This window comes from Nothoprocta perdicaria, unplaced genomic scaffold (genome assembly GCF_003342845.1).
Source record: "Nothoprocta perdicaria isolate Ctin4 unplaced genomic scaffold, notPer1 scaffold_324, whole genome shotgun sequence".
Lineage (NCBI taxonomy): Eukaryota > Metazoa > Chordata > Aves > Tinamiformes > Tinamidae > Nothoprocta > Nothoprocta perdicaria.
This window is the reverse complement of record NW_020455560.1, coordinates 322,250-334,501: the sequence shown is the minus strand read 5'-3', so window position 1 is coordinate 334,501 and position 12,252 is coordinate 322,250. Positions and strand designations below refer to the sequence as shown.

Sequence of the window (12,252 nt, the reverse complement as noted above, 5' to 3'; positions counted from 1 at the left end):
ATGCATGACTAAACAGTTGGCAGAAGATGCCAGAATACACTTCCATCTTAAGACTTCCCTATAAACTTCCCATGACTCATGATGCAAGCTCTATTAAGTAAACTTAATTTGCTCTTTTCTTTTCTCAAGACCTAGATTTTCAGAAGGCAAGTATATACATAAGTAATTAAATTCATGCTGTGATGCTCCAGGTGCCAAACTCTAAAAATTGGTTCGGTAGGTGCTGAGTATTTCTGAACAGGAGGCGATTTATTGAGTTGCCCTTGGGCTCTCAGGCTTAAAGGATTTGGTCCATGCCTTTATTCCATACACTATCTTCTCACACAATTACTTCATGTACAAGATAACCCAGTAGAAAGGTAAAGAATTAAACATTCCCCCTCTGTCATCTTGTTTTTTTTTCCCCCTTCTTCCTCTTACTCTTGATACTATTTTCTAGGATCATTTTATCAGAAAATAATTTTCTGGTCATTAAAAGGAGAGAAATATATTTCCATCTAAAAGGTGCACCAGACCACCCAGTCCAAATACACCTCATCAACTGTATAAGATATGTGTTTAAAAAACAAACAAACAAAACTATGTTAGAAGAGCTTGATTAAAGATCTGATTTCAAAAGAGCATCCAGTGACTTCAGACCCAGTGAGTTATTCAGGTATTAATCAGTTATTTCTCCTCAATTTCATTAGACAAACTCCACCACCAGCAGACTAGACACTGTTCTGCTCCTACCTACTTTGCAGCTTGTAGCTTAAGGTTGAATTATTCTGTTGTGCCAGGGGTAAAATGTTTCTGTACATAAAAGTTATCAGTGAAGTTCAGGCTTTTCTGCCACACAAACTACAAAACTCTTAAATTCAAGCAGCAACCCCCCCTCTATGCTCCTTTTAGAGAGGAAATGCTGTGTTAGTGAGGAGACCTGAAGTTCTAGGTCTGTTCTTAGATAGACTTCTCTCATATGCACCTTACTCGAGCATGCATGTATACCACTTATAAGGTGCATCTTGTTGCTCTTCTGTATAGAAAAGACAGTATTTTTAGCTCTTTATTATGGTTCTCAAGTTGATAAATCAAATTTTGTTCAGAATATCAGTGGACGAGAGATTAAATCCTCTTTCTTGGTGCATTTTGAATTATCATCTCTAATGTTTGCTATGCTCGTTAGGCTTTTTTTTTTTTAAGATTGATTAAAAATCATAAGGATTTTCAACATATTGCACATTTGTTTCAAGCTTTTCTAAACTGCAATAGCTTTAGATTTAGATAGATATTTAATTTTCAAAAAGTTGCGAGCTTACCTAAAGTTTGAAAGGTCAGATCAACACCCCATATTCCACATTTTTGAATGAACATTCTGAAGTGGCCTGAGAAGAAGAAAGTCCTACTTAAAAAATGAGAGCTGCCTCTCAGTTCAAAACAGGTTGCTTTAACCAGCTAGGTCCTGAAAAATCTCACAGGATGTCCACTCTGCTCCAGAAAGTGAAATTCTCCAACTCCATACACTCCCTAATCAATGACGAGCCAGACCATGCACTCAGCCTAACAATGTCTGTGACAAGTCCTCATCACTTCCTTTGTTAAATGCTTTACACTTGATAAAGGTTGGAGTCACTAAACTACTTTAGCTTTCCAAAACATCCTAAAGAGTTTTCCTAAAACCAAATACCTTAATACACTTGTAAGTGAACATGACCCTATTCAACTGAGTAACTGGTAATTCTGTACAAGTAAGCAGAGTTCARGTCTAGTCTTTAAAGACAATTAGCTTTCTGACGCATGTTAAAAAGCATGGGGTTCTTGCTGCCTGGCATGTGTGTTTTTATCTAAGCGTAAGTTGGCTCCAGTTTCATGTGCATGACATYAAATGAATTGTACATAGTTTAGTATGAGTTGTCACAATTCTACCACTTTTCCCAATTCAAAATACAATAGACAGTTCAGTTACCACAGCTGACAAACCCAAATAAGCTAGCACAGGAAAGCAAGCCCACACAAAGGAGGGATTGGTGTCCCAATGATTTGTTTGAGGATGACTGAACATACCAGATTGCTGCTCTATATCATCTGAATTTCAGATGCTTCAGATGCTCAAAGGTGAGACTTGTACATTTTTATACAGAATGAACAGAGTAATATCCAGTATTAAATTTTATGGAAGCCAATATTTTGAGTTATTTCTAAGTCACATCTGTAAAAATGCGTGGAAGCAACTTTTCATATACAGATTCAGGCAGTCTAGGAGAGAGAAAATAGGTAGGTGACTTAAGACCTCTAGCAGATGTACTCCTAGTAAAGTAACTCAAGAAGCTGCAGCCAGCAGGGTATCTATCTGCCAGTGCTACTCCATGACACTCTCCAGGTCGACACAAGGAAAGTGACGGTGCCAGGGCAGGTGACTTGGTAAGCAGAGCTCTYGGACAGAGGCACGGAAGGTCAGAAGAGCAGTTTCCTTCCTGAGCGCTTCCTACAGTGCAGGTGACCACAATGAGATCCATGTGCTTCAGTCAACAAGTACTAAGGGCAAGCTCTGGGTAAATTAATCCAGTTTATTCCATTGATGATTCTTGCTTGCAAGTATCTTAAGTAACCCATTCTGGTAAAGTTTATGCAGGAACACACTGTATACACACACATTTCTAGTCTTTAAAGAAAATCTAATGTTAAATTAAGGWATTATTTTCCATGTCTGCAGAAAATGGGGAAGTATTGAATGAAAGTATGCATGTTAATAAGCTAATAAAAAAGAGTTTATCTTTAGGTTTTGAAGTAKCAGAGTATTGAAACAAGAACTTCTATAGCCCCCACAAGCAACACCAAGTGTAGGATCATGCAAGTCACCAATTCATCAGACATTTTTTCAAGTTCAYGTGTCAAATGAGCCAGTAACAGTAGTGCAAAGTAACAAAGTAACAGTAGTGCAAAGGATACTGTTACAGACAAAGCTTGGCAAGTGATTATAATGTTCTTGGCTTCACTTTTAACAGAACTACTCATTGGGGGATCATCACATTGGATATACAAGATTTTTCAAATACCATTGGGCCTAAGAACACAAAAGCAATGTACAAAAGCCCTGTATGCTCTGAAAGAATTAGAATGCTGCTCCTTAAAGTTACCTCTTTTGCAAGAAAAATTAAGTTAAAAAACGCTGTACAAGCAGCACAAGTTTGCATTTGCCAGGCAGCATCTAAGTGCCAACATTACACTTTTCAACTACTAAAAACAACTTAACAGTTTACCAATACCACTGGCACCAAATGTAATGGCTTGTAATGCAAATACACTCTTCCATTTTGTACTTCTGACATAGTTGTGCCCACTGCCTAACAAGGCGAGCCTTTCCTTTGACACCTGACCCTTAACAGGTCATTCACAAAGTACCATTAATTGTGTTTTAAGGACCCTGAGCTTTCTTTTTCCTACCTAAACTCGGACCACAGTATATCAAGAGGTCACTACTTGCTAGCTCAGATGGTACAGCTTAGTGTAGTTTGTGCATGCTGTTGTCCCAGTCAAGATACTAAGTAAACTGGGCTAGGTTAAGCTTCTTTCACAAAGTTTCCCTGTCACTGCCTCACAGCCACTGCAAATGTGAASTTACTGTTGTGGCTCACTTCACAGTTGGCATCTTATTTGGCTACCACAACTTTACTGAGCCTTTGATTTCAGAATAGTTGTCTGCTCCTGTGCATTTAGGAAGACTTACAGAAATAGTCACATTTTCATGAAATGGAATCAAGCACTTGCTAGCAGAGCAAGACTTCAATAGAGTTACAGTTGGCTGGGCTGGGGAGCAGCCCTTCTACCTCAGGATGGGATATACACTTAAACAACCCTTCTTTTAAGGTCTAGCAAGTCACGTAAGTAGTTATAACAACACACATCTTCATGGGAAAAAAAAATGGAAAGCAGTACTTAGATGTGCAAAGATCTCTCATCCGGYACTGATGTTTTTATTATGGGTAAGGCATCTCAGGTCCATTCTTAACCCTAAGATCAAGCCAGGGATACTCTCATCTGTGTGCAGTTCTTGAAAAGCTGACAAGTAGAAGAAATCTCAACAGTACTGCTACTTACTGCAGGCTTCCCCTCTCCCCCCCAATTAAAGGAGATTCAAATACTATTCATGGCTTCATTGCTTATGAAATCCCTGTTTCTGACAGAGTTCAGATTTTTGCTAGCTTCATCTCCCAGTTCTGAAACTCAGAAGTCAACCTCTTCTTGTAAGTCCCAGAGCTGCAGCAGAAGTTCTGTTGGGCTTGAAGCCTCACATGGGGTCTCGGTCTATAATTAGGGCACTATTATCTCTTCACAGGAGCAATCTGCCAGCGTTGCCTAGGTTAGGCAACAGTATCCATAATCAGTGATGAGAGATTATCAGAAATATCCCATCTAATGGGGAGCTGGGAAGTCTTTATGCACCCTCTTGGGTTTTACAGCACGAAGGTAGGGAGGACACTACATCCATTAGGGCACAATCTTCCCTCAATCCATTCCATTTTGTACTTCATTGTAGCTCAACCACCTTCCACCTACAGCGTGTTTTATGACTGTGTGAGGAAGAGAAGGAAGCTTCTTCTTACAAAGAGTGTATACATTGAATGCTATCCTCATTCATACTATTCAAGCTGAAAATTAAAAATAATTTGAAATCTTGTCTTCCAACATAAAAAACATAGGTGGTTCCAAGGTGCCTGAGATCATTAAAGAACTATTAAATTAAATCCAGCTCAAAGCATATAGATTTCTAATTATTCAAGCAGTTGAATACATTTAGAATGACAAATGCAAAGGGCACTGCAAAAATCAGAAAGAAATATCTTTAGTGCATATATTTAAATAAATTCAGTCATCCGCTTCTCTCCTACTCACATAATTAAAGCAAATTTATTTTTTCCAAGGTTGAAGTAAACAATTTAAGTCCTTCAGAACAGCAGAACATTATTTAGAGGTGACAGGGAATTTCTCAAGCAATTAGGAAGCTATAAGACCAACAGAGAATACCGTTTCTATTTTCTCTTATTTATATTACATTTTTTATCTTGCTGTGTGCAAATATTTTTTAGAGCCATTAGCATTTCCTACACATATTAGAAAACTTATGTGCAAGTATTCATACCGCAATAGTGGTTTAAATTCAGAGAGGGAGGGTTCTTTTACAACAGGTAATATGGAATATTACAATATAGAATTATACCCACTGCAATGCCTTACCCTCCACTGTGGGCAGTTTTTTGTCATGAGGGGAACATATAGAAAACATTTACCTTCTACAGACATTTCGGTATTGAAGTCAAAAAAAAGTGAGTACTTTATGTCTCTAACAGTTGATGTTTCTAAGTAAGTCTAGGAAAATAATCAAAAGTGAAGAAAGGGAAAAGGGCAGACAAATGAAATTGAGGATCTCGTTAAGAAAGATAAAAACGTTGCTAGAGGTCAGCGAAGGACAAGGAAAGGGAGGGGAAGAATTCTAGAAAACTCCTCGTTTGAGTTTCTTCAAAGGCCAAAGCAGAGAGCTGCCAGAAACAAGCATGTTATTCTAAGAAGAGGAGAGGGAATAAATACYGACAGGAAGTCAGGACAGGTGCTCAACATAAGTTAAACTCAAGCCCAGGACAAAGCAGCAGCAAAGCAACTCCCTCTTGCCTCCAACTGGCTTGGCAGGGAAGGAATGCCTCTATCTGCAACTGTGAGAGCTGAAGAAAAGAAAGTTTGCTTCCTTTCTTCCCTATCAAAAAAGCAAGTGTCGTTTAGCAACTAGAAAAAAAAAACCTTGAAAGCCAGCAGTTCATGAACAAGTATTTAGGCATACTTACAACAGCAGAGTGCATGGAAAGGCTGTGCTGTGAAACATATGGGGCACACACAAGTCACTGGTTAAAAGTGTTAGCACAATGATAGCAGGTGGAGCGTGAAGGCGGCAGCACAGGGCTTAGGAAGAGTGGCACATGCTTAAGAGGCACACTGCCAATGCAGAGTCTGGCAACAGCGACCAGAGAGGATATTTTGGATACAGACACATCAACAACAGATGACACGGGAATGGGAACACGACAGAGCCTGTGAATGGGCTCTGGTCTTGCACACAGCAGGACTGCGCTGTGCTTCCAGCTCCGCTACTGCTGCGCAACTGGGGCAGGTCACCGTTCGCTCCGGCCAGGAAAGGAGAGGAGCGCTCCTCTCCCCGGCCACTTGCACAGAGTTTCACTGGAGGCCACCGCGCAGCGCTAACTAAGCCCTGGTAACCATTTGTGTTGTRGCTCACCCAGTGCAGAGGACTAGCAAGCATCAGAAGGCCAGAGAGACTGAAAGCCCTGGCTTGCTAAAACTTCAAGTAAACAGAAAGTTACTATCAAGTACTTTTTAAAACATGGCTCTCACATTCATGTGACAACCCAGCTTCCTCCTACCTTACCTAAGATGGACAAGTCTTTTAGCTTCCGCTACCAGACATGATCCATTAACACAGAACTTGCTTGCAGAAAGACAGTCAAATCTTCTTACAGCCCAGAGCAGCTCTTGAAGATTCATTCCATTTATCGTCTAGCTTTCCCTGCAGAGACAACAAGTTTCTAATGCTTAGTTAGAAAAGCTGAAGAGGCAAGTGGAACATGATTTCCATCCTCGAGTTGTGCGGCCAAAGTATCCTGGATCAGATCACCCTCACAGCTGTCTTATTTGCACTAAAAGATCTCTAAAGAAGAAAATTCTCCTAGAGTTTCTCATTGGGTAGCTTAACCTAGTATATTAGGGGGAGGAAAAATACTGTTTCTGCTCAGACTGTTTTCTGACTTCTTGTTAGTTCAGTTGTTTTCTGACAGATCTCTTTGCTAGAATGTGTTCTGATTAAGGATTTTACTACACTCTTTACCTGCTTCTTCTTCAAAAAAAGTCTTAAGTGCTCCCTTGTATGATAAATAGCTTTTGTTATCTCTTGGGACTATCAAGTTACCAGTTCCAATCCCATTAGCAGCATGGAAGCGTTGCATTGTATTCAGTGACTGTTCTTCCTTCATCCTGTTGGCCATCAGCACTGACTCCCTACTTGAAATACATAGGATCAAACACACAGCTATTCATTAACAGTTTCCATCCCCACTCCCAATGAAATCAGTGCAGAGATTTGCATTGACTTGGAGCCTTGGATTAGGCCCAAAGCAAGCACACAAAACACAACACAGAAGGAGCAGTACTAATGCATGAGAATATGCTTGAAAAGCCATGTACTTTCTAATRGGAAAAGACAAAGGCATCCCAGTACTCCCATACCTTTCTCTCTAGAAACCAATTATTCTAGGTAGCAGTGTTAATATTGTTAGCCATACAGCCTCAAAAGAGCATTTAATCAATTAGTATCTTGATTGCTAGTCCTCTTAAATATGATTAGCTCTGGCATCTTTCCACTTTCTTCTCCTGGAAGAGCTTGACTTCTGCAGACATCTCCTGAGGTCCTTACTTCGCATGTGTAAGAAAGAGATAGTATACTTCTGATGGTAGATCAAGTTAATTAAAAACAAATAAATTAATAAATAAGGTGGTGAGAATCAGAAAGGCGATTATGAGGAGGGGAAGAAGGAGAAGGAGATGACAGAGTGATATGATCTGGTAAAGAACTCCAAGCAGGTCAGTGACAAGAACACAGGCGACACCATCTCCTCCACTTTGGCAGAGATGCAAAACATCTGGCTGCCCAGTGCAATTACAGCCTTCCCTTACGCACACTCATGAAACTGCTGACTGCTGATAAAAAGTAAAGTTTTAAAGGGTTGCTCCGGAAACTCCAAATCCCCTTTGAATAACAGCTTGAAACATTGTCAAACACTTTAGGAGTCCAAAATCTTCCAGCAATAACTTCCAGTTCAGCGGAAATAAAAAGAAACTAAAAATATTAAAGACAAGCTTACGATACAAAAAGCACCAAGACACCTCACCATTTTAAATCTGGATTATCCAGAGACATAGCAAGATGCACAATGGAAATGTATCAGGTACTGTTGTACTGAGGTGAAATAGGAAGACAGGAAATTGTATCTTGTTCAGCTTTCAAAGCAAGGGAGTGAATTCAAACATCAGCCGTAGAGCAAGGGTGGACACTGCATGGGAGTCCATTACGTTGCACATTTTCTAGAAATTTCCCTCTTTCTTCCTCTCAAAGGGGCATTAAAATTTGACCTCTCCAAATTACAATAGAACATCCCTATCAAAGATACTGAAAAAAAAGAACTATCCTTTCTAATGCATGAGACACATTGTAATAGAGAGGCAGGAGCAATACCAAAGGAGACAATAACATTCAAACTTGCTCTGTTTTCTATCTGTAATCAAACTGCCTGAGAGTGTAAGTATCTCAAATTTTTCAAACCCCAAGTATCCTCTTAGTCACCTACATGATTATTTCCCACTAATAAAGAAGGTTAAATCCTCCTACAGTAAAAAAAAACATTACTAGCAACAGTACTTGCTCCAGTGCTCAAAGTGTCCCACCATTAAACTCATAGAAATTACAAAAAAAAAAAAAAAAAAAAACCCACACCCAATAGTTTACCTATATTCTTCCCATTAAGATTCCCCTCCAAGCCCTTGTACCTGAAGCTACAGAAAGCACCTAGGCCATGACTTCAAGAGTCAGTTTGCAACTAAGTCATCAACTCGTCTTGCGCAACTAACTCCAAAATAAAAACTTCAGTAAAGACAAATAAATTAGTAACACCCTATCACATCATAACATACGTGCATGTAATTACACACCTTGTTGCATTCATTGCCACACAGTAACGAGCTGCAGAGTATTTCTCCAAGTCAACCTGAAATACTGTAGCATGAGGACTCACTGCCTCCCTCCCACATCCCCCCCCCCAAAAAAAAAGGCAATTTTACTGGCAATGTTTTGTAACTAAAAGTAATTCAGCAAGGTACATTGCTACCTTTGTACTTGAGGGATTTGTTAACTATCGCAAGTATTTTTGAAAGAGAGTCTAATAGCACAGATTTCCTCATTTAAATGGGCTTGTTACATTGGAGAAAGAAACTACAGAAATAACTTTCTGCCCCCATTACCAGTCTTCCCTTCTTGTGCTAAAGACAGCATAGAGTAAAAATAAGCAAGTCTTCAATGGCATTAGGAATTAGACAACGTCATGTGGAAAGTTGTCCTTAATGAAGAGCCTTATCCCTTCTCGCAGGCTTGAGAAGGGGGGATCTTACACATAGTGGGGAGCCAGCATTGAAACGTTCTCTAGGTGATCTCCTCATAGTGGGTTCCACTTGCAGAAATAATCACTTGTCAGCCCTAACTGGATGCCGGAACACTTAGGGAAGAGCTCAGCAAAGTACTTAAACAGATGGATGGTACAGGCCACTGGAACAAACCCCTTTTTTCCCTTTGGCTGTGGCGCTCTCTGCGTTCTGCCCTTTGAAGTCTGTGCCACTGAGGAATCAACAACAGCTGAGAAACATGTGTTATCATACAACACCGAGCACAGCAACAATATTGCACAGCAAGATGCTTTTGTGCAATAATCCCGCACTGYAGCGAGCATTACAATGCCTTTTGTTGAGAGCAAGCCCATTTTCCAAGCACGGCAAAAAAGCAAGCAGTAAGAGGCTCCCCYCCACACGCCCTTCCCTTTAAAAAGTAACTCCAAGTGAAAAGGTGAATTAAGAGCATTTCTCCAGTGCTTCCTCTGAAAGTGTGCACAGTGCTTAGCTGCCCAGTGCCTCTCAGACACACTCCAGCAGTGTCTATACTTGTGCCGTGAAGATGACAACTGTTTTGCTTGCGGAGAGGTGAGTGAGGGTAACGGTGCAGAGGGGCCCGGCGCGCAGCCCCTGTGGCAGGCTCACCACGCCTCCCCTAAGCTATCCCCCGGATCCACCAGCTTGCTTGCCCAACTAGGGCAAGTTTCTGCAAACTCACTGTGTAACAAACCAGAGAACGCGCACAGCTTGGCACACAGAAAGTTTCCCCCCACTCCCTAGTTTTATCAATACAGACAAGTGACATACAATCCTTAGCAGTAAGGGGAGAAAACAACCTAAGTATCCTTCCATCAGCAGAAAAGGTAGTATTGCCACAGTTGAGAGACCACAATACCATTTGTAAGAGGGTTGGGGAGGATAAGAATGTGAGCTCATTATTTATGAAACTACATTTGAAACTAGACCAAATGACCAGATGAAAATATGGGTTGTGACAGCACAGAGCTAGCCATGCCCATACACCAGAGGACAGCATATTACAACCCAAAGCTGACACCACTGCGCCACAGTAAGTTTCTGTATTCACAGGAGTCACAGAATTACTCGTAACAGGGTAGAGCCTTGCGTTTCTGATGTCTACAAATCAGAAGCAGCATTTTAAATATTACAAATCTACAAAGTGTGACAGTCAGGTAGGCACTGAGACTATAGTATGTTGTAAAGTCCCAGCTCCCAGTATGAAAAATGAAAAGGAAAACCTGAGCTTTAATTTAAAAATAAAAAACACACACACACACACACACGAAAAGCCACACGTGACTTCAGTTAGTTTCAAGAGAGTGATCTCAAAGGCTTAAAAATTCAGACAAAGATCTAAAAATAGAAAACAAAGAAAAAGAAACAAAACACATGTACTAAACCAACCTCAATTACAGAGCTCAATAAAAACCAACCCCAAGAACGACATGCATCATGTTTGGGGGTCTCGGTGTAGCCCCTGCCAGACAATTCTCTGCCCTGCAATTTGATCTAATAGGTTTTCTTTCAAGAGAGGCCAAGATCAGTATTCCTTCAAACTCTGCTTGCGGTTAAAGTGCCCGGGACGAGATTGTCGAAGAGGTACCGGGGGTAAAAGAGAACTCTGCTCTCAGGGCCGTTACAGCAACTGAAATTCTTAAGCACTTCCACTATCAAAGCGATTTGCAAGTTCTRCTTCACAACTTGGGCAGAATGAGTATTAGCACAAGAATACTAACTAGCACCACCAGCATTCAAATCCACTATTATTAAACAAAGAGCAACACATTTGCACGTAATTATACTTAAARCCATGTGCAAAAGCACTTAGCAGATACTCAGGAAAATCTCCATATCCTATGAGGTGCAGAGAGGAAGACAGGATAGGTAAAGGTCACACTGCCATTCAATGGCAGACGCGGGAACAGGACCCATGATCCTTAATTCTCAGCTCCGAACTTCAGGAACCAAGTCTCCTCACTTGTATTTAATACATTCCTTTGCTAAGCTGCCTTGAAAAGGATTTTTTTTTTTTTTTAAATCTTGATTCGGTCCTTCAGAGCAACTGGTGGTGTTTCCAGAAATAGCACAAGGTAGGCTTTTAAAGGACTTTCAAACTTTTCCCATCTACTTCCCCAACCCTATTCACAGGTTTTCATCACCTCCATCAGGAAGAGAAAAAAAAACCCTAATTCTACTTCTCACTCCCATAACCCAGACACAGCACTACCAAGCACAGTTCAGTGGGAACAACAACATCCTTAAGCAGGTGTCCTGGCAGAAATCATTAGGTAATCGATCTACTTGTTCACCACAGCGCAGCACATACTTAATTTTAGGCTGCGAGGCTGACTAGGGATGAGGCAGGAGCCTGTGAAGTGCGAGCCAGGCTTCACAGCCACGCTACAGCSCTAGTTGCCATAGGTGCCCAAGCAGCTCCTAGCCGTGGTGTCACCGTSTCAGCCTCCGCTGGGTCTGCGACGTGCGCAACGGGAGAGGTGCAGCTCTAGGAAGGGCACGGAAATCCGTGACCCCCGCCGCTGGTGACTTCCAGGACCCACAAAACGCACAAGCGATGCTGAACTTGAGCACGCTGCTCTGCTAGCGCTGCAAAACGTTTCATTTAATGGAAGCTAGTTCTGGAGACAACATCCTACTAGCGTCCCAAAACGTACCCCAGCAGGCCTTTACAGGGGGAGTTTAGAGCTGCATAAATCAAGGATTATCATGCACCTTCTTACACTTTAAACTTCACGTTTTCGCACTGTCCTCCGGCCCTGTACTCGCAGAAGCGTTTCTCACCAATCTTTTCCTACTTCCCACCGCCCTCCACAAAATAAAAGTAAAATAAAAATAATAAACAACTCATCCTTTCCCTGACGGCAAGAGAGATTTGCTTTAATCTTTTTCTTACTGGGGGAGTGAAGAAAGAAGGAGGGGGTGGGACAAGAATAAAAGAGATTACCCATAAAACAAATCAGCACTGTCTGGACAGGAAAAAGGAAAAAAAAAAAAAGGAAAAAAAAAAGACCAAAA

At 41.0% G+C, this 12,252-nt stretch overlaps 1 protein-coding gene across 1 annotated transcript in view; it reads right to left on the bottom strand.

The window, feature by feature from the left end:
- Positions 1 to 6,543, bottom strand: part of RASSF8 (Ras association domain family member 8) — a 69,271-nt gene extending 62,728 nt beyond the window's left edge. The window contains exon 1 of the mRNA XM_026043262.1: positions 6,416 to 6,543. The gene's annotated coding sequence lies outside the window, so the exon portion shown is untranslated. The remainder of the gene's footprint in view (positions 1 to 6,415) is intronic.
- Positions 6,544 to 12,252: the final 5,709 nt, after the last annotated feature.